We start from the raw sequence: 6,000 nt of genomic DNA, 5'->3' as shown, positions 1-6,000 counted from the left end.
AGATCAAAAACAGGTTCGAAGAGCTGCTAAAGCACAATCAGCGGTCAATCTGGTGAGGGATTTCAAATGCAGCAGCACCTATATGGGTAATAGAATTAACAAGTGATCACAGAGGCAAGAAGACTTTAGCAATCTCCTCCTGTCTTTATGTAGCTCTATTACGAGAGTACCTCTGCCACCTCCTCAGATCACACAAGAGTGTCTGTGTTCATCAGTCCTGGAGGAAACCGTGGGAAGCCAGCTGAGCCTGTGTTATCAGTCTTCACCTTTCTTCCATAAATCTTATACTATTTAATGGATAGGAAAAGGGGGAGTCTCATATCCTCACTTCCTGGAGGCACACTATTTCCTGAGCATCTCAGCTTGCTTTCTCCCTGTAGATTTTCAAACCACATGATTATGGAAAAGAAAGCTAGAAGCTGCATTTGATAAGCATTTTAAAAACCCAGATAAAAGCAAACTCAAAAAAAAAAAAGTCTTCACAGCAACATGACTTTGAAGCTGCCTTCATTTTGTGATGTGTTAGGAGACCACAGTCGTGATGATGCGGGACTCTAATGACAGATGCGAGTGGGGCACAGCAAGCAATGCTGATAGGAAGTAGGAAGCACACCTCTCCTTGCCAGATGTGGCACCCCAAAGGGCGTCCATAAGGCCAATGCCATCTGGGCTACGTGTTGCCAAGGTCAACACAGTATCTGGCTGCAAAAAGGATGAGACACAATGAACAAAAGCCTGATAATGGCCTGTCCCTGCTCTGTCATTGTGTCACCCACAGGGGTGAGCCTCATCTTCTCAGTTTGCCTACGGCAGCTCTGCCTCCAAAATGGCACAGTAGGAATAGAGAGCGTAGCAAAAACAGTTAGAAACCAGTAGATCCTTCTGAATGGGGAGAGATAGGGAGATTGAGGCAGGGTACATAGAACCTGATGATAGAAGATGAATACTAGGGATGGAAAAAATAGGTACAAAATAACATCTAGACAAGCATAAGTAAATCATTCCCCCATACAGATTGCCCAATAATACCAGAACAGAGGGCATACAATTAGAGTGAAAGGCAATGCATTTTGAACCGATAAAAGGAGAGACTATTTTTATACAATGAATAATTAACCTGTGAAGTTCACTGCTACAGGATTTTGCTGAGGACAGAGGCTTAGCAGCATTCAGAACAGGAAAAGCCATTGATATGAATAATGAAAATATCCCCTGTTAAACTTGACAGAATAAAATCTCTCTGGAAGGGATCTTAACTCCTCCCAGCCCGGAGTAGGACCTCCACTGCTTGACTAGGAGGGGAGAGATGTCTCCTGGGCACGTGCTCTGTTCTTGCCTATGGATGCCCACCACGGTGACTGCCACCTCCTTCTCTGCAACTCTCAGTACTGGGAAGAGAAAGAGGACAGATACCAGGCCGAGGGATAGCAGAGTCACTCTTGTGTAATTCCAGTGTTCTGGTAGAAGGGATTTTAATTGCTTTTCATTTCCATCTCTGCATTGTTCAGCCATCTGCTGGTTCCCAAGGCCTAAGAAGCTTGATGTCTCTGGAGGAAAGGAGAATTCAGACTGCTTTCTGCCAGATGAGGCTGTTGCTTTATCTCTTGCAAATCTGACCAAAGTATCCCTCCTTGACAGAAGAGTTGGCCAGTTTTCAGCTAGTCATCTTCACATCACCCATACCTTTAGCATTTTCATAGGAAAGCTAAAGTTATAAAATAACTTCAGTTATCTGAAGCTGGAGAGTAAATACTTAGGTGCTAACAACTCTCTAATGGATTTACAGAGGAGACTGGACTTGTTTCTCTGTGCCATTTTGCATTCAGTATTTACCCTCTCTCAGAAGAGCTCAGCCTCATTTACCGCTGCTCACTGAGATCAGCATCGATGGCTCCTCGTGAGACGTGTTGCATTACCCCGTATTTCCAGAAGGAGCGCGTGTAGCAGAGGGATGTGGGTCACCATCTGTCCCAAAAAGAAAAGTTGTTAACAGATCTCCTGGGCCCTCACTCTAAGGCCACCTTTCCCTGCCTGGGGCTGATCACATTTCAGCTCTTGCCTCTGCACACCATCTTCCATCCCAAGAATGCAAAACATTTCATTAAGATTACCTAGGCAGCCCAACACACCAAGGAAGCAGGTGGGTGAATACCATCTCCATTTGGATCTGAAAAAATAACCTGTGAATTAAGCAGCACGCGTGAGCACAAAATGCAGATCCTTAAAACATCCCTGCAGAGCCTATAAGCTACAATTATTGCTCCATGAGCAGCTAAGAGAGTGGCAATACACCAACCAGGCAGCCCTCCACCTGCCTCCTTCCCCCTGCTAGGCCTTTTCACAGCGTGCTGCCAGAGCCAGGCACCGTGAAGAGCACAGCCACAGAAATGGAGCTGCTGCCTTCCCGGCAGCGCCATAGCTCAGCAGGTCACAGGCACGGCCAAGGCATGGCAAGCCCAAGCCTGCCTTCTACCTCTGCCCCCGGAGAAGGACTGGGGACTGACCTACTGCCACCAGTTCTGGTGTTCAGCTTGGTGGCTCCTGCAAGATTTGGGCTTAAGCCCTTCCAGTACACCACTGGGAGCTGAACCTGTTTCCCCCATGGGGTGAGGAGTGTAAGAAACACCCTGAGGTTGGCTCGGTCACACCAAAGCCCATCTAATCAATTACCTTGGTTTCTGTATATTTAGTAAACTAATTTCGATTCTTTCTCCATGAACCTATCCAACTCCCCCTTGAACATAATTAAATTTTAAGCATGCACAGCACCCCATGGCAAGGTCTTCTACCGCTCAGCTACATGATGTGTGAAGAACAGATGTTTCCTCTTTTCAACCTGCTAGCTGTCAGCACGGCTTGATGATCTCCTGGTTCTTGCATTGGACCGGTAAGAAGTGGAAAACAGATTGAGAAGAAGTTGTGTCTCGGGCACTGCTTCCAGCTCTCAGGAGAGGACAGCAGAGGCTGAAGTGGATGTACAAGACCCAGAGGAAGGCTGGGTTAGCTATGACCTTCTCTCTCCCCATTAGAAATCCAAATTGCCTAGTCTGAGGCTCTGTGGGACCAGGTGCTTCTCAGTGAGGTACCAATCAAGTCACCTTTGCGGGTCCAGGCAGGTGGTAGATGCTTGCTCACTCTCGCACCAAGCACAACTGAACCCAGTAGCCGTTGCTCCCAGGTATTGCTGAGGGATAGACCAAGTCACATCACAGGGTGACCCACAGGGAACAAATCAAACCTATGTGATACTAGAGGGGAGAAGAAAAAAAAGGAAGGAACTAAGAGCAGAATGCAAAGCAAATAAAAACCAACCGCTTGTATGGAGTGCTTTTAAAATATTGGAAGAGATGCTTAACTTAGCCTCAAAGAACAGTACAGTTTATATCAGGCATGGGGAATAGTCCAACACCGATGGGGGTTGTGATAAATCCAGGAAATTATTAATCTGTCTAAAGAAAAAGGAAGAAAGAGATAAAAGTATTCCTCCTACAGAGGACAAAGTGGATTTTTCATAACCCAAGCAGCAAGGTATCAGTGCCGTTTTTGTGGATTACTATAGGTGATTATACACACGGCTAAGTAGGATGAAGTCAGAAGAGGGTTGGTTGTCTTCTGGGAAGACATGAATTAAAGGGATTTTAGAAGATGAATAAAGAACTCCAGATAAGGCTCTAATGGATCAGAGGATACCGCAGCCATGCTGTTGCTACTTTAGGGTAAGAGCTACCTGGGGGAGGCTTTTCAGCAGCAATTAACCCTTAGTCAGTCACCCTTTCTAAAGCAGGTAGCAAAGGCATGGTGCCGCTGCACTGCCTACAGACAGAGCCTGGCAGACCTTGAAACGCCTCTTCTTGGGCTTTCTTGTGTAGCCCCAGACAAAGGTGGCCAGCTGAACCCCTCAGAAAGCTTGTCATTTGTCCCCAGAGAAGCTGGGGAAGAGCACTGCTGGTTTCCCTCCCTCTGCCTTGCCCTGTAATAGGTCTGGCCCCAGTTCTTAAGGCCTCAAAAGGCTGCTGAATACTTTGCTGGCCACAGCCAGGCAAGAGACAAACTCCTGGTCTCTGGCACCTATACCTACACCCTAGGATGGGAAATGAGCATGCCAAATTCATTTCACACAGAAGCTGCCATGCATTCACCAGGCCTTAATAACATTAGCTGACAAAGATTTTGCTGAATAGAAAATAGACTCTTCCAAGAGAAGCTAGAAGACTTGAATCTCTTCTCACCTGAATAAAGCAGAGGACAATTAGCCTTTTCCTTGCATGAAAGGTTTCCTTTACTGAACTTAGATAAGACTGGAAAAAAGTAAAGCAAATAACTCCCCGTCTCCCTCCTGTAACTAAAACCCCACTGTCCTTCACAGCAGGGCTTACGCTAGGTCTCAGGGCGACTGCCCGAGCAGAGCCCCTGGAGAACAGATCCTGCGGAAGCGGCGCTCAGCAAAAGGGCAGGTGAGAAACACCGTGCCTGTCACTGCAGAGGTGAGGAAGCCAAGACTCAAATGCTGGGAACATTTCCACAGGAGAGACAAATCCTCCCAGGCAGCAGTGAGGAATAGAGCTCAGTAGAGAGGAGAGGAGCGGAGGGAGCAGAATTTCTGGCTAATGTGTGTGACCCTCCCCGCAGCTGGGCGTGATACAAGGGACCAGCACGAAGTCCTATACCCTGTTTTTTGTAAGTGGGATGAGCTACTGGTTTGTCTAGCCTACGAATCACTGGCTGTGCCTGTAAAGCTCTGAAAGAGCAACCTCCAGAGTGGCCGCAAAAGAGTCATCGCCTGCCTCCCATCCACAGGTCCCTCTCACAGCCAGGCTGAAGCATGGGCAGGGAGTCAAACCCACCTCAGACACACTGGGCCTCACCTAAAGACCAGTGCCTGGTCACCTGGAGAGCATATCCCTGCTCCCAGCACTCTGCCAATTAAAAGCATTCCATTTGGTGTCTTCCCTGGGTAGGACAGGAGGGATTTGTCTGTTGTTTGTCTGCTGCTGAACATGCTGGGTTTGCAGCCCACCCAACAGAGGCATGTTGGTATGTCCCAAGCTTGCAGTGAGAAGAGAAACGCTTGCACAAAGTAATTCTAGAGAGGCACCAGCCACCTAGTGACAGGGGTTTTCTTCTCTTCCTCACTCCTCTTTCCTACTTTGACCCTCAGCAAAGGAGCTTTCAAAGCAGTCTGGCAGGTACTCAGTTCAGCCTGCCTTTCAATAGACAAAGCAGTTTTACTCATCTCTGCTTCCAGCTCTCTGCCAGAGAAGGGCAGCCAGAGCTACTGCAGTTCAAGCTGAGAGAGGCAGATCGCAAGGGTCAGGATTTCCTACAGCCCTATGTACTCTGAAACAGTTGTCTCAGGAGATGGCTGCAGATCACCTGTGTTCCCAGATAAGCCTGCTCTGAGCAAGCAGGGCTGGTTGTTCTCCACCACCCCCTCCAGTGCCCCCAAACTATTCACCTCCTGCTTTGTGCTCTCCTGGCATCACGTAGGAAATGCATTGTCCTTGTGCCTCAGTTTCCCCAGGTATGAAAGACCGATTATTTTTTTGCTATGTTTCCCAAGGAGTTGCAACCCATTACTAATTAGTGTCTGCAAAATGCTTTCAAGCTCCTCAAAGGGAAGGTGCAAAAGAAGGACTAAATATCATTAACAGCTTTATTTTACACACAGCAGAAAATTAATGAGGTGTTGGCTCCTCGTGAACTGCAACTACCATCCTGCTGAGTAAATTTTGCTTTCATAGCAGGTATTGCCCACATCTGTGTTCCTGGAGCGCTACCATTTGGGATGTTATCCTCTGAACCGAACCACTACCTGGTGTCTGCTCTCTTGCCAAGGGCTGTGGATCTGCCACGTACAGCTTTTCCGTTCATATCCCTGGACGTGCCTGGGATGCTGGTGACAAGAGATGGAGACTGGAGGGGGAGAGCCAGGAGACATTTCAAAGGGGTGAGGTGCCTGCCACAGGTTTCTAATAATAAACGGCAAGAGGAAGCAGAAAT

Source organism: Grus americana, chromosome 3 (assembly GCF_028858705.1).
Source record: "Grus americana isolate bGruAme1 chromosome 3, bGruAme1.mat, whole genome shotgun sequence".
Classification (NCBI taxonomy): domain Eukaryota; kingdom Metazoa; phylum Chordata; class Aves; order Gruiformes; family Gruidae; genus Grus; species Grus americana.
This window is presented reverse-complemented; position numbering follows the sequence as displayed.